Genomic DNA, 21,757 nt, shown 5'->3' with positions numbered 1-21,757 from the left:
TAGAATGGGGTTGCCCCTGCCCTTTCCCTCTGCACTGTCCCTTGTCCTATGGCCTCAGAAAAGTGAGCAGAAACATGTGTTTCACTTGTAGATAAAGTATCACTGCTGAAAGAGTTCAGCTACCACTGGAATCACCTGAGTGGCCAAGCTCTGCTGGATGTCACGGAGTGTATCACAGGTATGGCCTCCCCTTCTAGGCCAAGAGGTCTTCCCAGGGAGTATTTACAGGCAATGCCTGTGAACAGACAGCAGAGTAGCTCCTCCAAACCAGGAGGTGCTGAGCTTGTCCCTCCTGCCCAGTGCCCAAGGCAGGTGTATTTGGCAGGTTTCCCTGGCTGCTGCAGAGCTGTGCAGCATCTGAGATGGGGGCAGAGCTCGGCCTCGGGGCTGAGCTCCCACTGGGGCATCTCAGAACCCAGCTCCAGGAAAGGGAGGGGCTCAAAATACCCCAGCTGGCCCCTCTCTTGGAAGCTCAGGGACATCTGTCATCTTTTCGGGAAAATGGTGGCAAATGCTGTTTCAGGGGACCAGTTTATTTTGTCCTCACAGAATTCTTGTTTTTCTCTTGGAAAGCTTTGAGGCTGAACTGTGCAGAGCCTGGGGTCACAGCTTAGGTCAAAACTCAACAGACGTATTAGAGGCACGGATTTAGTGCAAGGCAGCCTTTGGGGGCACAGGGGCAGAAGCAGAGTGCTGGGCTCCCTGCCTGTGCTGGAATTCAAGTGGCATTGGAGTGAGCATTTCAGGGTGTGCAAACAGTGTCTGCCTGTGTCAGCACTGTCCCAAATGTTACAAATGCAGCTGATAATTGATTCCTCAGAGGGGCTTGCTATGTCAGCAATAGCCAAAGAATGGGAAAATTATAATCCCAATATATACTAGAACAGACGATTGACAGTCTTGCTTTATCTGGGGCTAAAGCCACTGCTAATTAGGCCAACATCTTTGAATGCAAGGTTTAATACACTTTGTGTCTCCATTAGGAATCTCAAAAGGGCATGTTCAGCGATTGGGAATGTCAAAGGCCTTTTAAAGAGCTTTGAAAAAAGTAGATCTCCAGCAACAGGGAATTTAGTTTTACAGATCTTTTGATCTCTTTTTCAAATAAAAGAATGAAACATAAATTAGGACTACTTTAGAAAAAGTAGATGTTCTCTCTGAGATTTAGTAGGAAGAGACAGCTGTTCCTTACCTTCAATAGTCACCAATATCTTTAATTGTATTTAAACTCAAGTGAATTCCCATGTTAAAATGGGTACCATAACCCTTTTCCTGCTTAGCACAATTGGGATTTGGGTACTTTCAGGAGCTGTTTTAATATTGATGACTGCCAGTGGATTAAAAGCTTAGAGAAAATAAAGTCTCTTCCACCACAGAATAATAAATGGCTACTAGATAACATTTTGCCTGATCAGAAAATAAGAATGGTCTCCAGAGCTTTTCAGGATTTGATCTTTCAGCCAAATCTGCCATGCAAGGAGCCTGTTGGTAGTAAATTTTTGTCTGTGATATAGTTTGGTTCAGAAAATGAGCAGAGAGCAGATTTCAGAGACAATATGAGAAAACACTCGTGTTTTGGATGAATTTCAGTCCCCTGTGTAGCATTTTGCTCTTTCTATGCCCCTACGTCAGTGGACATTATAAGAAAAAATGCCATTAACATTGGGAGGGGAAATGGCATTAAAATGTGGAGATGCTCAAATGCCACAGCAATGGGGTCTGGATAATTCTCTAAGGCACCCTGAGGTTTGAAACAGCTGCTTGTTGGAAGCCCCAGAAGCATTCTGCCAAAGACACCAGCTAGTCACTGATGTTTCCAATCCAACTGTCAAGCAGCAGCCGTCTCTGGTGGGCAGGAGTTTTGAGGTGTGTTCTAATACTGCCCTTTGCTGTGTGCCATTGAGCAAAGGGAAGAGCCAGATTAAACATTTGGCACTTGACATCAAAGTTATGAAAATGGAATCATCCCTTTTATTAGAAATCTCTCAATTTTCTGTCCACGGTGCATTTCCGAATCTTCAGTGTGGGTTTAGACAACTTCTTAATGGAAATAAAAAGCAACTGGACATTTCATTCATTGCTCATGCAGAAAGATAATGTGAAATAATTTAGTAAAGGGACAAAGTCTGCCACAGGGACAAGGCTGTGGTTGGAGAAATTAGTCCTGAGGGGTTGGTGGTTCTGTTTCCAGGATGATCAGCTGCTTTGCCCGTTTCTGGATCATGGGGCTCTGTGCTATTTTGCTGATCTTAGCCAGAAGGCTTCCAATTAGCAAATGCAGAGGTAGATCCCTGTTTGCATTGAGGCTGATGGTTGAGAAGCTGTGTCTCTCTCCCGGCAGTGCTTGTGGAGTGGGTTTATGCCAGGAGCCCTGAAGTGGTCCAGCACAACGCCCTGCCCGTGCTCTGGTCCTTCCTGGAGAACAAGGCGCTGCCGGTGCGAAGCGCCAATGTCCGCACTGTGGCCACCAAGCTTGCCTCTGCCCTCCACAAGGTGATGGGCACCAAGCTGAAGAGATGTGCTGCCAGCCAGCCTCCACATGTGCGGGAAAACCTCTCCAAAATGTTGGGCTGGTGAAGGCATGATGTTCTCCAGAGAGATGACAACGTGCTGAGTTGGACACCTCCAGATCTGCCTTGTTAGCTGTGCCAAAAGAGACCAAATGCTAAGGAAGGGCGTGCACCTGCCCCCTCTCTCTCCATCGCCCTTCCTAGTCATGGCATGGGGGGCCTGAAGCAACTCCAGACTGAGGACAAGGTGAAGGCTGATCATGGCTCAGCCTCACACAGAGGTGAGGGGGGAGCTGGGCCAATCTCTGGTGGGAGGAAGGGTCTTGTGGCAGCCCAGCGAGCCTGTGCACATTGCCAATGAACAGCTGTGCCCTGCATGTGCCCCTGCAATGAGCTGTGCTGCTGCCAGTGCCCCGTGGAGCTGGAGGGCTGCTCAGCTGTGGGGCAGGCAGAGGAGCAGGAAGGTGCATGTGCAGCTGAGCCATTGCTGGAGAGCACAGGGCTCTGGGCTCCCTGCTGTCCCAGGGCAGCCCAGAGGCCAGGGTGCTCCTGTGGCAGCCCTGTGGAAGTGGGCCAGGGTTTTCCCTTGGCCTGCCTCAAGTATCTGCCAGCAGGAGCATGTTTCCCTGTGCAGCTGTTTAGAAGTTTGCAGGAAGTCTGTCCCATGAGATATGGAGCTTTAGCTGCTTTAGGTTTGCATTGTGGCCCCTGTTAAATTTTGTGTCTCCATTTTGCAGATCGGACTGGTTACAGTCTTACCGAGAAGGTTCCTCTGGACAATTCCCATGGTGCCTTACCCACAAAGTCCTTGCCTGCTGTACAGAGATCTCTTTTCTCCAAGTTCAGGAAGAAGCTGCTGCCTGTATGAAGATTGTTTGAAGAATAGGATTTATGTGTTAGGTTTCGTAGTTACAGATGCATATATGTTCTGATCCTTAGATGTAGTTTTGAATAAATGTGTTTTGATTGTATCTTTAAATCTTGATTACATATTTTTAATTGTATAGATTTTATACTGATGATGAAAAAAAAGTAAATAAATAAATCAAATTTAAATAAACCAGGAGAAGAATGTGAGACCAGGTCCTGCTAGCCTAGAGATTATGGGAGTGCAGCTCACTCAATGAGCCGGTGTCTCACCACATCCTTTCCTCCTCACTGGGCCTCTCCTCTTCCTCTTTGGCCATGTTTTCTTGCTGTCATTTGTGCTGCTCTTTGCTACTTGGCATTATGACAGGGCCACCTGTTGACTTGTTTGGGGGACAATGGATCCAAAAGATCCTGTATAGTCAAAAGCTTTCTACATAGGTGTGTTCTGTGCTCAGAAAAGGCCGGAGAAAAGAAACAAAGAGAAGTGTGTCCAAACCCCAAAGTTTTGCTCCTTTGCAGTCTCACACAGATCTGGCTCACAGGTGTCTTCAATCACAATTTCATAGGTAAGAAGAATTCGTGTCTTTCACTGGGAAAAGATGCACTGATTTGGAAAAACCGTCTGTATGTATATTTACCCAGGACAGCAGCCCAGCTGTGTTGTTTGCACCTTGTTTGCAGAAGGATGAGTGCACTGGGAGGCCAATAACAAGTGACAAGGGTTCCTCAAATCTGTACTGCAGCCTGGGTGCCATTCAGCCCAGAGCTAGGGGACAATTTGTTCATCATGGAACAGTGTTTGCCACTGAAATGAATTCCTGCACAGCTGGAAGAAGCAATTCTGGATGCAGCTCCAGCTGTTGCTGGGCTGCATGATCATTGACAACGCTGCCTTTCCAGAAATTATTCCGCAGTTTCCTTTTATAGGCATTTGAAGCTTTTGAACTTCACATTTCACTTTGCTTTGCCTTAGGGAAAAACACTTCTAGGCCCAGTGCAAAATGTAACCTTCACCTCTCAGTGAAGCAGTCTGCCAGCAAAGTTCTCATGGTTGCCAGCTTCTGATGTTACAGAAGAAACGGCATGGGATTGTGTTAATTAGGTCTTCTGAAAGAAAAATTCTATGTCACCTGGCTGCATGTGTTTGCTTAGCTATGGGTCTAGTCCTGGCCTAGTAAAGCCCAGGCAGGGTGGCATGTTGCCGGGAAAACTAGCCCGTGAGCTTGTGGGGTTGCCATCACCAGCAGAGTGAATGTGGCCTTTGGGGATTTCTCTGGAGACAAAATTAGGTACCTACTCCATGCCACAATATTCTCTTAGATCTTTCTAAAATATCCTAGAAAAGGCAGTGAAACTTCACATCTCCTTGCACAGCCACTGTTTGAATTGGGGCATTTTTGTCCCTCCTCAAGTCATTGCTCTTGCACACCAGAAACATGAACATCCACCAACAGGAATGATGCACGGTCCTCCTGCTGCTGCTTCAGAGCACTGGCAAGTGCAGACCTGGGTATGACCACCATCAACACTCAATTAGCATTTCATGCTCCTTCAAGCTACCCAGATCTCAGGGCTTTTTGTTTCAAAGCAGCCACTGTACTGTCTCTAGGGAAGAACAGGAAATGGGAAGCAGCAACTGCCAGCCTTGCAAGGGTGTAGGGGAAGACCGCAAGTGTCTGCCTCAAAAGATGAATGGGAAGGGTGTAATTGCCAAAGCAAAAGCCTCATTAGGATAGCAGGATCAGGTCTTTACTGCCTGCTTGCATGAAGATCATTTGGTACCTCCTTTTTGCATCTCATGCAGAAAAGGAGCTCTTAATAATACCATGCTACTTAAAAGCACATAGGGATGTAGCTCTGTAGTGGTTCTCAGTGAAGCAGTCTGTCTGCTTTGTCACTGCCAGCCCTGGTGAACCTGCGAGGGATCCTAGTGTATCCCATGCCTGCTTTGCCTCCAAGCAAAGCTTGCGTTTCCTTATTAGTGTGGAGTAAATAGAAGAGTAATAAAATGGACAATTAAACTGACCACTTTGGAGGATATGCTCATGCTTTCACATGTCAGTTCTGCACCTCATGGTCCCGAGGCTTGTTACTCATTATGGAATATTTTAATAAAAAACCTCAGTTCTCCTGTTGCATCTGAATAAAATTGCATAAAATCACAGAGAATTCTGCTGGCAGGAACAAGACAAGAGCCTTCCAACACTTGCAGCTGTCCTGGATTTCTGCAGCGCATTGTGAAAAGCTGCTGTAGACTGAGTGTTTGGAGTTGGTTTGGGCCTTTTTGAAAGAGATGTGGAACAGAGTGCAGGGCTCTCCTAGCAGAAAACTGTTTGTCCAAGCCCAGGGACATGGTGCTGGCAGAAGTGGAACAGCCCCGCTCCCAGCCCAAGAGTCTGTGAGCTGAGCCACGCCAGGGAGAAAAGGCACTGAGGGGCTCCAGCCCAGCTGCTTCACCTGCTGTGACTGTTCCATGGAGCTCTGCCACTGGCAGAAAGTTTATGCCAGACAAGCCACCGAGCTTTCATCAGCTGCTAGAACTACTCCATGACAGCTCCTGTTCTTCCTGAGAGAGATCCCGGCTCCTGGTAACACGTGTCATAGGGGGATCTGTTTGTTAATAAAATGTTGGGGTTTTTTTCCACTTTCATCTATTAGTAATAATTTCCTATTGCAGGAAAGGGATTGTTGCAACAGTTTAGAGGAGACGACTTATTGCACAGTATCCTGTTTTAAGTTGTCTCAAACTCTGTGAGACAGATGGCTTCACATAGGAGCATCCCCAAGGCTGCTGAGGGAAAGGCAGAGAGGAAGACAAACTGAGTATTTCTCAGGGAAATTCCTTGACACCAAACCAACCTGAGTTGTCAAACAGTGGACCTGCCATTTTGAGACAGGGGGAAACCTTTCAGTGTGTTTGGTCCAGGCTGGGTTATGCTCAAGGCAAAGGTGTGTCAGTGCACTTGATTCCTTCTCTCCTTATTGTGGCCAGCACGCACAGGAGCCCAGAGCTCCTCCAGAAAACATCACAGCACTCAGTGAGCGAAAACTTGTGCCCAGTTCTCACCGAGAACTGTGGTGCCCAGCATTCCACCGCACTGGAATGAGGAACTGTTCCAGCTCTTTTAGAAGGAGCTAAGGAGGTTTGGCCTTCAGATCAGCTCCTTCCTAGCTCTTGATTTGCTGCCCTGGGTAAGCTGCTGCTTGTGGCAACACTTGTTGCACAGCTGACAGCCCTGCTCTGATGGCGAGCAGCCATTGCAGGAGCTTTTGCTGGTGACATTGAACATTTCAGATCTTCCTGAGGAAAGCTCAGGGCAGAACTTGTCAAAGGAGCATTGCCTGGGCCATGCTTTTAACATTATATCTTTCCTCCACTGGCATTCATGTCCAGAGGCCTGTGACCCCAAGTGGGCTGCTGCCTCCTAAAATCCCAAATGCCACAGGATGTCTCCCAGACCCAAGCTGCCAGCACCTCCAACTCGGGCTGCCCTGGCAGTGCCAAGTGCCTCTTGCAAAGTGACACCATGAAACTGGGGTGGTGAGTTTTGTTTCCAATGGAAAATGGCCTGCATTCAGCCAAGGGGCCTGTGGCCCCAACTAGTCTGCTGCCTCCTGAAATCCCAGACGGCGCAGGATGTCTCCCAGAGGCAACCTGGTACCACCTAAAGCTCAGGCTGCCCTGGCAGTGGGAAGCACCTCCTGGAAAGGACATCAGGAAACTGGCCTGCTCAGTTTTGTTTCCCATGAAAAACGGCTGGCGTTCGTGTCCAGGGACCTGCATCCAGCCCAGGGGCCTGTGGCCCCCCATGGCCTGCCACCTCCTAAAATTCCAAATTGAGTGGGATGGGGACTGTGGTGCAACAACTGCCCTGGGCCCTGGAGTCTCAGACCTCAGGCAGGCACCGATGACCAACAGGGAAAGGCAGACAACAGGATGCTTCTTGCTTTAGCAAAAGCCTCGATCCTTTATTGTGCCAGCGACCAAGACAAGAAACAAGGGGGTAGTCATGGGTTTTATATGACAGGCTAGGGGTGCCATTTAGGGTCAGGGTCCAATAGCAGAAGGAGCAGGGGACTGCAAATGGGTGGATCGAGGAGGACAACCAATGGAAAAAACTAAGGTGAGGACATTGCAGTAGAATTGAAACCAATGGGGGTACAGGAAAGGAAGAACATTCTGGAGCCATTCCTTCTTTGACAAGATGGAGTGGAATGCCTTTTTCCGGACTTCCAGGGACATGCCCCACAGGGTGGAGGGGTGGAATCTTCTTTAAATCACACCCCTCAACCGATACTGTCTGTCTGGGTAGAATCCCTGCCACCTGGGGCGGGGGCACAAAACAACTCCCCCTTTTTTATTTCTTTTAGAAACAGGAGAACAATCTTTAAGTTATGGCCCCAGAATACTCTTCAACTTAAATTCCTTCATACTTATGGGGTAACTTCTAGAGGCATTAGGACAACTCATAAAGGGATTCCTGGGGACATAATAATGAACAGTGAAACACTATTAACAAGACAATAACAATTATAGAACTGATAATTTTAGCTAAACTTCAGACAATAAAGAATCTTAATGGAAAGATTAAACATGAAAGGGGTACATACAAGAAAATAATTTTGACATATGTAAAGATTGAAAGGTATAGGTAAGAAAATAAGTTTAACGTAATAATCAAAGTAACACTTAAGGAAAGTCTTTTCTTTCATTTCTTTGTTCTCAACTTAATGCCGTTAATCTAAGTAAACCAGTCCTTTTTCCTCACTCTCACTGTCTCTCTTTTCTTTTTCCTTTTTTTCCTCTTTCTCTTCCCTTTAACAGTCTTTCAAGTACTCTATACTATCACTCCTTGTCTTACAATCAGAACTCCCACGGCTGCTGGGCACTATTTTTGTGCCACATCCCTTACTTCTCCTTCTGGCTGGCTGTGCTGTCAGGCTGTGATATTGAATTTTAAGGCAGCACAGGCACTGGCTCTCTCTCTCTCCTGGGGAGTAGGGGGTGGCTCAATGCTTTTCAGGGCTGTTCCACTTTTTCATCTTACAAGGCCTTCACCTCCCCTCCTTTGCCTGAAGCTCCGGCCTACTTCACCCAGCCACAAGGCTTCGCCTCCCCCACCCAGCCCTGGCTGGGTAGGGAAGGTCTGACTTGCTTCACGGACTGGGACCAGGAAAGTTCTCTTAGGAGTTCTCTGCTCTTTTCACCCCTGGTGTTCTCAAAGGCACTCCATACCTTCAGTGGCCAAACTAAGTGCCAATATTCAAATCTAAGCACTGATTGCTTTAATCACAGCTTCCCAAAAAAACTCACTTCCTTCTTAACCTATGACAGACACATACTTTTACAATATGATATTGTCTTTCTGCGGGGTTCCTTGCAGAAAGGACAATAGACAGGGTATAAAGAGTGCATTCTAAAAACTCGATTTTTCCAATTAATTAAAATAGAGGCATTTAAAGATTTAACATGAATAATGGGAGTTAGGATTGTTTCTGTCATATTAAATTCTTGTAACTTTAGTTGAGAACTATTTACATTTTTGTATATATTAAAATTGAAAGAGATAATAACAGTCTGTAAAAACTAAATCCACTTTAACCAACAAAATAATAGTACTGGTATTGAATAGCTTACATCACTTCAATTAATACTATTAAATCAAGTTACTCCTTTTAAATGAAGACTGGGGATCTGTAAAAGGTTAATCAAACAAACATATATTCAAGGTGATCTAGAACTTGGTTAAACTTAAAATTATCTAAATACAACTGAAAATATATTTACCAGGAAGGAGGAATAAAAGGGGAAGTGTTATGATTTCTATAGAAAACTTGTACAGTTACATTAATTTGCTGTCTGGAGCAGGCTTGGTGATGATTTCTCCTCTGCTGGCGGCGCTTGGGAGCTCTAGGTGTCAAACTTTGTTGAATGCAGTTTGCCACAGCATGCTGGAGATGCCTGCCACTGCAATCCATGGCGGTGATCACTGGCGCAGGCACAAATTCATTGAATATGAAGTTTCTTTGGGGAGTCCAGATGGCAATGGCTGCATTCCAAGGAGGCTCTCGACACTGGAACACATGTCCCAAACTGTCTGATGGATCAGCCTGGCTTTAGAGGGGCTGTATGGTGTTGGTGGAGGCAACTAAGGGGGAGACCCTCTCAGGAGAGGGAGTAGAAGCCCTGATGTTGTATGTTGGGTAACTGTAGCAAGTTGTCTGGGGGTCCAGTAGGGGGGTTATGGGCGCCACCATTTTGGCAGAGTAAAAAAAAGAATGGTTTCCGGAGCGGGGTCTCTGGTTCCATCTTCCCTAGAAGAGGCGTGCCCTATGATGGAACGGTCAGAGCCTCCAGAGGTGGTGCATTCGGGAGAAGAGGCAGAGCCAGAGGCGAGATCAGAGCCAGGAAGAGAAGGTGAAGAGCTGGAAAACAGTTTCAAGGTGGTGTGACCATTACCATCTTGAAAAGGAGGGTCTGGGATGGCATGGCCAACACTACTCAAGATCAGGGACTGGGGAGGGTATGGGAAAATTAGAGAGGGGCAGAATAAGGGGAGCTTCACAGAAGCTAGAAGGGTTTTATGGGAGACGTGACCAAAGGCAGGAGGCCTCCATGTGCTGCATGATGGTGTAAGGTCTCTTGGATGGCAGAGGATATGGGCAGCAATTCAGGTGCCATAGTGAGTGTTCTTCACACAGACTAGGTCCCAAAAGTTGATGGTAAATATGGAGTCTTGCAGATGCACCAGGAAAAGTGTTGTAAAGCCACCAAACAATTCTTTTCAGATCCCATTTAGAAAACTCTGTCCCATAAGAATCTAAAAATAAATTAAAATGTTTATAAATGTCCTGTTCTTCCTTTGTAATTATTGTTCCCATCTTTATCTTTGTCCCTGTAAACTTTCCCCCACGCAACACTAGGACTGGGGGTTCCTGCAATCTTGGCCTGAAAGCTCTTGGGGATGAGACCTGGGTCTTCTTTATAAAATTGTCCTAGCTTGACAGCACTTCAAAAAAAAAGACTTACGGGGCTGTTGGTCTTGACCCGCTCTCTGCTGCCTCTGATGCTCAGCTCTTCTCCTTTCTTACCAAGGGGAGTGTGTCTGGTACCCTGGCAATCAATGATCATCAGGGCCTCAGGGCCCTTAGCATTGCTGCCTCACGTTGGGCAACACTTGTCGTGGCGGGTGGCTGTCTAGAGTACCTTCCCAAAGAAGTGTCTTGGAAAAGACTCCTCAGGAGCACAAGGCACGACTGCGCTCATGCAGGGTGATTTCTGCTCTTCTGAGATCCAGGCGACGCAGAAAGAGAGATGGGGTCTTTGTGTGGGGTTGCAAGGAGAGCCTTCATTGAGCTTCTTCTTCGGGAAAGTCTGGGGACTAGGAGCCACTCAGGCAGGCAAAGCACAGCTTTATATAGGGTTCTTGAGGGGCGGGACAGTACACCAGGGCCAATGGGATGAGGGCACAGGGGTGGAGAGAGTGGGAAGGGCCAATGGGATACATTGAATCTGCATATCACAGCAAGGCATGCTGGAAGAAGCCTTTCTTCTCACCTTGACAAGAGTGGTTATTGCTTGAGGGGTTTTCCATCCAGGGGACAGTTGTAGACTTTTACCTGTTGGCCCACTGGCCTTCACAACTCCACTACCTTTATTCATTAAAAAGGCTTCTCCCATGGCTTTTTTACAAAAGCGTAAAAACCATGAAAATGTAAGCAAAACAAAAAAAAATTACAATTAAAATCCACAAAATGTTTTTAACTACATGTCCTGAGTTGACTATATAATGCTTTTATCCCCAATCATCTTGTTCTGTTTATACCAAATAATAAGTTTTACACCTTTAAGACTCTCCCAGACAGTGAAGAGGGGAGGGAAGAAGCGCACAGTTTGTTTTCAGACTGCTCTAACTCCTCCACATTCCTGCTCCTAAACTGTGTTTTCTGCAGATGTACAAACAACCGGACAGAACTCCTTTTTCCTTTTTTTTTTTTTTTTTTACTTTTAGTTAGTTTTAGCTAGCTGAGGCAAAGAAGTTCCCTAGACTGTATTTTTTTTTCCTTTTTTCTTAGACCGGTTCAAGCCTGCTCTAGACTGAACACCCAAAAGAACACCAACAGCTCCACCTGTGGACCCCCGGCTGGGCCTGGGCCGCGGCGTTTCCAGCACCAGAGAGACTGATCAAAGACTGAGTGAGCCGAGCTGCAACTCGGGGAGGGGACTGTTCTGAGTTTGCTTTTTTTTTTTTGGAGCAGTGAGAAGTTTTATTGTTTAATATTGTTTGGGTTCCATTGTTTAATAAACAGGTTTCTTTCCACTTTTTCTCCAAAGAAATATTTTCTCCCGAACCAGTTAGAAAAAAGAAAGGCAATTGAATCTGCTTTTGTAGAGAAGCCCCTTTAAGAGTTATCTCCCAAACTTGCCCTAAACCAGGACAAATACAGGTAGTGGCGCCCAATGTAGGGCTTGAGAAAGTAGAAAAACCCCTTTATTGATCGCAGGTTGGTTATGCTTGCTGTGTAGTAAGTTAAAGTACCCAGTAGCCATGTTGTTTGAATTTGTAATGTCTCTTGGGGAGGCCTTTATGTGGCTCTGGTCTCTAGACCTTTTTGAGGTTTCAATACCTTTCTGGTCACTAAAATTATTGTCCCTATCATGTAGTTTTTGCAGTAAAAAGACACGGATTAGATTAGCTATTGTGCTGGCCTTGGTGATAATGATTTATAGGGCGTTTACAAAGATACTGGCGTCTGTTTATGATATGTGTGGTTTATGGTTTCTTTGTCCTACCCTGCATCCCAGTTCTAACAGTATGTTTTGAGAATTTATTAGTAATTACACCCAGCTAGTTAGAGGAGGAGCGGGAATGAGGCTTTCCAGCCTTTCCTTTCCTTCTTCTCCTTTGAATCTGTTACGTCACTTTTGGAGAATGTTCAGTTTCCCCTGAATGTTAAAGACACCATCTTTCTGGTATTTAATCTGGTAAGCTTCCTCTATATGGTCTGCAGCTTCTCTAGAATGAGGGCTCAGATGTCTAGCAGGGCTGATGAGACCCCTGACCCAGAAGTAGACCCACATGTGGAGAATCCTGAGTGGGGTGGAGAATGGGAAAATATGGGCCAAATCCTGAAAGAATTCTCTGACCCTATAGTCTGGGACTTTCCCCATGAACAAATTCAGAACCCAGCTATGGTGAAGAAATATCTGAAAGAGAAATATCATAATGACCCTAAGGAGAAAAAGATCATTGCAGTGAGCTAAGCCCTAGCATATGCTTATCACACACTGCTAGATACTCTAGGGCAGCAGACAGAAGAAAGAGGGCAGGGAGATACATCAAGAGCTATCCCAGTCACTCAGGCTGCAGCCAACACCCCAGGCTCAAAGCCAGCAGCTAAACCAGATAGTGAGCCTAAGCCAGCAGTTAAACCAGACAATAAGCCTCAACCAATGGCTGTTGCTACTAGCACCAGAAGAGGGAAGTGCACAGACAAGACCGATCGACCAGTGGATGATGATGATGATGATGCAGGAGAAGGACCCTCAAGGTTTCCTGACATAAAATCAGGAGTCAAAGCAACTGGCACAAGATCAGAAGCCAATATTGAGTCCTTCTCCCTGAAGGACCTGCATGGCCTAAGGAAGGGTATACACCCGATGATCTGATGAATCCATAATTAGCTGGTTAGTCCGTTTTTGGGATGCTGGAAGCGAGGCTACAATTCTGGACGGCACAGAAGCGAGGCATTTGGGATCCCTGTCACATGATCCTGTCATCGACCAAGGCATGATGAGGGGAGCTAACCCTCACAGCCTCTGGGCACGGGTCTTGGACAGTGTAGCGCAAAGATACCTGTGTGCCGATGATCTCTACATGCAGCAAACACAGTGGAAGACCACAGAACAAGGGATTCAATGCCTGAGAGAAATGGCAGTGGCTGAGATTATCTTCTCAGATGACGTAACAACTAGGAATCCAGACTTGGTACCATGCACATCTGTGATGTGGCGAAAACTGGTACGACTTGGGCCACATGAATATGCTTCTGCTCTAGCTATCATGAAGCGGGATGACACGGATGAGACCGTGCTTAACATGGCAAAGAAGCTCCGAGCTTATGCAGATGCTGTACATGGCCCAACACATGCCAGAATCGCAGCAGTGGAAACACGTCTGCAGAGATTAGAGGATAAGATAGAGGAGAATCATAAGAAGCTCAGAGAGGAGATTAAAGAAGACCTTCTCCAAATCTCAGCAGTACAGATCAAAAGTTCTGGTACCCAACGCAGACGTTCCCCAGATAGAGAGAGAAAGTACACCCCACCAGCTGAGCTGTGGTTTTTCCTGCGCGATTATAGAAAAAACTTGAGGCTGTGGGATGGAAAATCCACCGCTGCTCTGGCCCGAAAGGTGCATGAATTGAAAGAAGACAGAGCTCAGAGAAGAAGTTCCACCACAAGAAAAGCAACTCCAGTTGCCCGTAGCCGAACTGCCAGGTATAATAATGATGATGACATGTCCGATCCCCTTGAAGGAACCTCTAAGATATATGCCCAAGAAAAGAAAGATAACCAAGTTTAGAAGAGCCCTGCCTCTAACCAGGTAGAGGCTAAGGAAAATCGTGTTTTCTGGACAGTGTAGATTCGTTAGCCTAGCACATCAGAACCACAAGAGTATAAAGCTTTAGTCCACACTAGTGCACAGTGTACCTTAATTCCATCAAGACATGTAAGGACAGAATCCGTTTCTATCACTGGTGTAACAGGGAGATCACAAGACTTCACTTTAGTAGAAGCTGATGTGAGCTTGACTAGAAATGAGTAGAAGAAACATCCTATTGTGACTGGCCCAGAAGCCCCATTTATTTTGGGCATAAATTATCTCCAAAGTAGGTATTTCAAAGACCCAAAAAGACTGAAGTAGGCATTTAAGATAGTAGCTGTAGTGACAGAGGGCGTCCAGCAATTGAATACCTTGCCTAGACTATCTGAGAATCCATCTACAATAGAGCCTCTGAAGAGAAAAGAGCAACAGATACCGATTGCCACTTCCACAGTGCATCGTCGACAGTATAAAACCACTCAAGATGCTGTGATTCTCATCCACAAGATGATCTGAAAGCTGGAGAGCCAAGGGGTAGTCAGCAAAACCCACTCACCCTTCAACAGCCCCATCTGGCCTGTGTGTAAATCTGAAGGAGAATGGAGACTGACGGTGGACTACCGTGCATTGAATGAAGTGACTCCACCACTGAGCGCTGCTGTGCCAGACATATTAGAGCTCCAGTACGAGCTTGAGTCTAAGGCAGCAAAGTGGTATGCCACTATTGATATTGCCAATGCATTTTTCTCCATTCCGCTGGCAGCAGAATGCAGGCCTCAGTTTGCCTTCACCTAGAGAGGTGTGCAGTACACTTGGAACCGGCTGCCCCAGGGGTGGAAGCACAGTCCTACCATCTGCCATAGACTGATCCAGAGTACACTAGAAAAGGGTGAAGCTCCAGAACATCTGCAATATATTGATGACATCATTGTATGGGGGAAGACAGCAGCAGAAGTGTTTGAGAAAGGACAAAAAATCATCCAGATTCTCTTAAAAGCTGGCTTTGCCATCAAGAAGAGCAAAGTCAAGGGACCTGCTCAAGAGATCCAGTTTCTGGGAGTGAAGTGGCAAGACGGACGGCGTCAGATTCCCACTGATGTCATCAACAAGATAACAGCAATGTCTCCACCATCCAACAAGAAGGAAACACAAGCTTTCCTAGGCGCCATAGGTTTTCGGAGAATGCACATTCCTGAGTACAGTCAGATCGTGAGCCCTCTCTATCTAGTCACCTGTAAGATGAACACTTTCCACTGGGGCCCTGAACAGCAATAAGCCTTCGTCCAGATTAAGCAGGAGATCGCTCATGCAGTAGCCCTTAGCCCAGTCAAGACAAAACCAGATGTGAAAAATATGCTCTACTCTGCAGCCAGGAACCATGGTTTGTCCTGGAACCTGTGGCAGAAGGTGCCTAGGGAGACTCGAGGCCAACCACTAAGATTTTGGAGTCGAAGCTACAGAGGGTCTGAAGCCAACTATACTCCAACAAAAAAAGAATTTTTAGCAGCCTATGAAGGAGTCCAAGCTGCCTCAAAAGTAATAAGCACTGAAGCACAACTCCTCCTGGCACCCCGACTACCAGTACTGGGGTGGATGTTCAAAGCAAAGGTTCCCTCTACCCACCATACCACCAGTGCTACATGGAATAAGTAGATTGCTCTCATAACACAGCGTGCCCGTATTGGAAAGCTGAACAACCCTGGGATTCTGGAAATAATGACAAACTGGCCAGAAGGTAAAAACTTCAGTCTCACTGATGAAGAAGAACAAGAAGTGACACGTGCTGAAAAAGCTCCTCCATATAACCAATTGCCAGTGGAAGAAACACAATATGCTCTTTTTACTGATAGTTCCTGTCTCATGGTAAGAATGAATCAGAAGTAGAAAGCAGCCGTATGGAGCCCCACACAACAAGTTGCAGAGACAACTGAAAGAAAAAGTAGATCAGGCCAACTTGCTGAACTCAAAGCTGTTCAACTGGCCTTAGACATTGCTGAAAGAGAGAAGTGGCCAAAGCTCTACCTCTACACTAATTCATAGATAGTAGCCAGTGCTCTGTGGGGATGGCTGGAGAGATGGAAAGAGGCTAATTGGCAGCGTAGAGGAAAACCAATTTGGGCTGTTGAAGAGTGGAAAGACATCGCTACCAGGGTAGGGAGGCTACCTGTGAAGGTCCGCCATGTAGATGCCCATGTCCCCAAGAGTAGAGCCAATGAGGAGCACCAAAACAATGAGCAGGTAGACCAGGCTGCAAAGATAGGGGTGTCCAAGATAGACCTAGATTGGGAGCACAAGGGAGAGTTATTCCTAGCTCGATGGGCCCATGATGCCTCAGGTCATCAGGGTAGAGATGCCACCTATAAGTGGGCACGAGACCGAGGGGTGGATTTAACCATGGACAGTATTTCTCAGGTTATCCACGACTGTGAGACGTTGCTGCCATCAAACAGGCCAAGAGGGTGAAGCCCCTATGGTATGGTGGGCGGTGGTCCAAGTACAAGTATGGGGAGGCCTGGCAGATTGACTGCATCACACTGCCCCAGACACGCCAAGGCAAGCGCTACGTGCTCACAATGGTAGAAGCCACCACAGGGTGGTTGGAGGCCTACCCTGTGCCTCATGCTACTGCCCAGAACACCATCCTGGGCCTGGAAAAGCAAGTCCTGTGGAGACATGGTACCCCTGAGAGGATTGAGTCAGACAACGGGACTCATTTCAAGAACAGCCTTATCAGCACCTGGGCCAGAGAACATGGCATTGAGTGGGTGTACCATATCCCCTACCATGCACCAGCTGCGGGAAAAGTGGAAAGGTACAATGGGCTGCTAAAAACCACCTTAAAAGCCTTAGGTAGGGGATCTTTCAAAAATTGGGAGCAGCATCTGGCAAAGACCACCTGGTTAGTTAATACCCGAGGTTCTACTAACCGAGTGGGCCCTGCCCAATCAGAGCCTTTGCACAGAGTAGATGGAGACAAAGTCCCAGTGGTACATGTCAGGGGTTTGTTAGGGAAGACAGTTTGGATCAATCCTGCCTCGAGTACAGACAAACCCATTCGCGGGGTTGTTTTTGCTCAGGGACCAGGTTGCACATGGTGGATAATGCAAAAAGATGGAAGAACACGATGTGTACCTCAGGGAGATCTGATTGTTGGGTGAGAACCATGTATAAATATCACTGTTTGCTGAATGTTGCCACCATTGTCTGTGTATAGCTGTATATTAGATGTATAATGTATGTGTTTGTAGAGTTAGAATATATATATTAGTTTTAGTAGTAAGGTGACGATATGGGGATAAGGGGTGGAATGTCCTGTGTTGACTATATGATGCTTTTATCCCCAATCGTCTTGTTCTGTTTATACTGAATAATAAGTTTTACACCTTTAAGACTCTCTTCCAGACAGTGAGGAGGGGAGGGAAGAAGCGCGCAGTTTGTTTTCAGACTACTCTCACTCCTCCACATTCCTGCTCCTGGACTGTGTTGTCTGCGGATGGACAGACAGCCGGACAGAGCTCCTTTTTTCCCTTTTTCTTGCTTTTAGTTAGTTTTAGCTAGCTGAGGCAAGGAAGTTCTCCGGATTGTGATTTTTTCCTTTTTTCTTGGACCTGTTCAAGCCTGCTCTGCACTGAACACGCAGAAGAGCACCGGCAGCTCCACCTGTGGCCCCTGGCCGGGCCGGGGCAGCAGCATTTCCAGCACCAGAGAGACTGATCAAAGACTGAGTGAGCTGAGCTGCAACCAGGGGAGGGGACTGTTCTGAGTTTGCTTTCCTTGGATCAGTGAGAAGTTTTATTGTTTAATATTGTTTGGTTTCTATTGTTTAATAAACAGGTTTCTTTCCACTTTTCTCCAAGGAGATATTTTCTCCCGAACCGGTTGGAGGGGGGAGGGGCAATTGAATCTGCTTTTGTAGAGAAGCCCCTTTGGGGGTTATCTCCCAAACTTGCCCGAAACCAGGACACTGCATCAAATAAATCAACACATTTTGAGCAGAGGAGCAAGAGGATGCTCCTCTCCACAAATCCAGCCTGGGGACCAGGTATACATCAAATCCCCTGGGGGAAAGCCTCTTATCCCAAAATGGAAAGGACTCTATTTGGTACTTTTAATCACTTATACAGCCTTTAAAGCTTGAAGCGTTCACCTCTTGGCTACACTATTCCAGAATTAAAAGACTTCTGCAAAAGGCAAGAGGAGTCCACAAGTGGACCTCAGAAAGAACAGAAGAAACCAAGATGCGCTTCACACCATCATTGTCTTCCCGATATTTCTGATCAGAATCCAAGCCACAGTAGGTGACTGTCACTACCATCATGATCTCCTTGGCCTGCGAGATCCTGCTAGATGGAACATTCAAAAATATTTGGGACCTAATTGGCTAAAAGGGAATAATAAGGTAAAAACACTTTATGCTATTTTAAGGATTAATGACCAAGCAGTTGAAGATTGAGGAAAACCTGACTCCATGCCGGCATTTCTTGTCCCACCTGAAAGCAGGACCTCTATGGCGTGTAAATTTGAAACTCACAAACCTCTTTTAGACGAGATTACTACAGTGACCATGCGCATCCGTGACCTTTCTAAAAAGCAGAGTGTGAATCCATTCTCATGTGATTCCTATCAGGATTTTGCGCTATGCAAATTAAAATGGGAGACTATAACCTAGTACAAGATAGTTCCCTTCTTCTGCAGTGCACAGGTGGGGTGGGAGGACCATCATCACACAGAGATACAGGAATTGAGCCTGCCAGGAATGCAACCCAACAAATATTGTTTCCAGCAGGCAGCTCTTGTGCCACTAGAATAATAAATTGTCCTGTTGGTATGCTTAGTACATGGAACAGGTCTCACAGAGCATCTGCTTTTGAGAACTGAATTTCATTCTTGGCTTATTCCAGGCCATCAGAAATAGTCACCAATCCAGTTGGAGGGGAAGCCGGGAGCACAATCATCCTGTTAGGGTATATCATGCGCAATGTCATGACCGTGTGATGGCAACCCAGGTATGAATGGAATCCTGACAGCACAACTACATCCTCTTATGGGCTGAGGTACTCAGAATACTCAGCCATTTGTACTGGGAAATTTAGTAAAGTAAGTGTCCTTTGTAATACTACCAGGGGCCAGTGTAAGGTTTCTGAAGGTTTCTGAAACGCTTGCCTAAAGGCAGGCAATGTATCTGAAGAAACCAGTTACCACGCCTTGGGTACTCGACAAGGAGCAAAACAGAATGGGTCACACAATAGGCATTTGAAATTAAAACAAACAACTTTACATGAGCAAACAATGGCATAGCACGGGACCCATGTGTGAAATAATATAGTCTTTCACTCTGTGGTAAGAAAAATATATGAACAATTGTTGCTTCTAAATCCAAGGAACTCTCTGAAAATGCTGGAGGTAAAGATACAGGCTAATAGATCCAAAATTAAACAGCAATACTACCCGTTCATACAGCAAAGCCTAAAAGGCTGGGAGACATGGATACATTGCCAGACACCAAATCATAGGTCTAAAAAAGGCTTAAGGGGACAGTTTGGGTCTGAACTGGGAATATGAAATTCTATTGATCAAGAAGTCTTAATAAATGAAGCACTGTGAGTTTTTATATTGGACAGACACAAACTCCTCTCAGATCAGCCCTGCTAACACTTGCCCAAACCCACAGCCTGGCAGCTAACCTATTAACCACCCTGGCCAACAATACACAGCAGGATTGTTTCCAGCAGTCGTTGGCTTTATGGGAAACTACAGGGTAACATTTCTTTAGCATTTCAGTGTAGACAAGCTCTGCTGTAGCTACAGTCTGTAATCTCAGGAAAACTTAGAAAAGGGAGAGCTGAGGAAATTGCCAAGAGAATTAACTAAATCATGACTAAAAATGAAACCACAAAGGAGTTTGAAAAAGACTTCCACACTTGGTGGCAATTGGTCAGTTTCACATAGAATGAACAGAACCCTGCAGTGTTTTACATTAACCATTAAGAATGCAACAAAATAGTGTGTAATTCCAGTTTTGGCCCTTGGAGTTATAAGAACTCATGTAACTCTCAGTCCCGTTCAGCATAATGTCTGGGCCATTTTCAACAAGAAAACTGGAAACTGGCAAACTCTTAGTATCAAAGCATGTGTGCCAAGGGATGCACTGAATTTTGTGTGCAAAAATGCAGGGCTTGACAGAGAGGATTGGTGTCTGCACACTGAGGGCAGCCCTTGTATTTGTGAAATGAGCCCAGTAACCCATGCACAGTCACAGGTATGTTATGTGGGAAGGGGATGTGCCTGGGTGAGATCTGCTTGCACAACTATGACAACAGATTCATTTAATGAAACTGCTAATGGTAATAACTTCTCTATTTGTAATTCACAACCAAAAGTGGATGTGACTTGAGCTGCACCACACAATAACTTCTCTTGAGCTTATGCAGAATGCGTACGATGTGTATCATGAAGCACCCAAATTCCAAACTGGAAGGAAGATTGATGTTCCAAAACAAATACTGTACCAGCCTAATATAGAATGGCTAGTGGCAGAAGTCAAAAATGCATCTCACAGAGCCTTATGGACACTCAAACTGGTATCAAAGAAGTTACCAAAATCATCACTAAAATAGAGAAAGATAGAGAACATCATGAGTCAGACGTCTTCTTGTGATGGACAAATCTGCAATCACCAACAGCTCCTCAGATTTTTAGCTTCCTCAGCAAACCCGTTCTAATTTTTAAAAAAATTAACCCTCCTCTAAACCATCATGAACCTATGGATGTGGTAGAAAATTAAAAGAGCAGCATAACAGCACATATGTCCTGTGGACTGTGGAGGGAATCTTGCAAAAGAATTTGCATCAGGGTAAAGAGAAAGGGAGGATGAAACAAGGCCTTTGTCTGACATAAGCACAAGCAATTCACATAAGCAAACAAGTACTTAGCACAGACACAGGGAAGTACTTAGCACCAGTTAGCATAAGAAAAACCTGGCGGGCCTAACTTGACAGGAGAGGGACTTGAAGAAAGCTTTAGACACATTCTAGCAGAAGAAGGAAGGGCAAGTAGGCAATGAGCCCTGTGCAGGGAAGCCATGAGGAAGAAGTGCTGCTTTAGGGCATGGAGACCGCTCTGGCCAGCGCCTGGACATCAGCTTCAAGTACAGGAATCTGACAGAATGTATTTCTAACCCCCTGCCGATGCAATCACCTCAGCAGGGTAAAGATGGATGGTATTTTTGATGCAATTCCTACATCAACCCCCTGAAATTTATACATGGCAGAGAAGCATTTTGGTGGGGTGCAGACCCTGCCCTCCCGTCAGCTCAAGAAAAGGGCTTTTGGTGGACAGTGCATTTGTCTGCAGATCTCTTTGAATTAGGGAGACCCCTCGGGATTGCTGTATCCTGAGGGAACACCATGGGCCCTGACCTGTGCCTCAGCTTCCAGGACCGCTCTTGACCAGCATCCTGACGTGGATGCAGGACAGCTGCCAGGCACTGCTGGGACCCAGAGGGACAGGACCGGCTGTCTCGTGCCCACGTAGCCCCCCTCACACAGCCAGGGCCACCCCGAACCCAGACAAAGGCTCACGTTTCAGCAGAGAGGAGCAAGGAGCACTGGGCTCCTCTCAGGGGATCTCAGCATGGTGCTCCAGTGGGAGGGGCAGGCAGGCCACCCACCTTCAGGGCATCCCCTGCATCAACAGGGCGTGCATTTTGGCCTTTTCATCCCTCCACACCAGAACCAGGCCTGACATCTCCTCCTCTGCAGTTTTTCCACT

General features: G+C 46.2%; 1 long non-coding RNA gene across 1 annotated transcript; it reads left to right on the top strand.

Moving 5' to 3' along the window:
- Nucleotides 1–561: 561 nt before the first annotated feature.
- On the top strand, nucleotides 562–3,587 carry LOC135292732 (uncharacterized). Its single transcript, XR_010354906.1, has 2 exons — nucleotides 562–2,791; nucleotides 3,248–3,587. It is a non-coding gene; the product is annotated as an uncharacterized LOC135292732 (long non-coding RNA).
- Nucleotides 3,588–21,757: the final 18,170 nt, after the last annotated feature.

The sequence above is a fragment of the Passer domesticus genome, unplaced genomic scaffold (genome assembly GCF_036417665.1).
Source record: "Passer domesticus isolate bPasDom1 unplaced genomic scaffold, bPasDom1.hap1 HAP1_SCAFFOLD_44, whole genome shotgun sequence".
NCBI classification, from domain to species: domain Eukaryota; kingdom Metazoa; phylum Chordata; class Aves; order Passeriformes; family Passeridae; genus Passer; species Passer domesticus.
The sequence above is the reverse complement of the archived record's forward strand: the minus strand, read 5'-3'. Positions and strand labels throughout refer to the sequence as shown.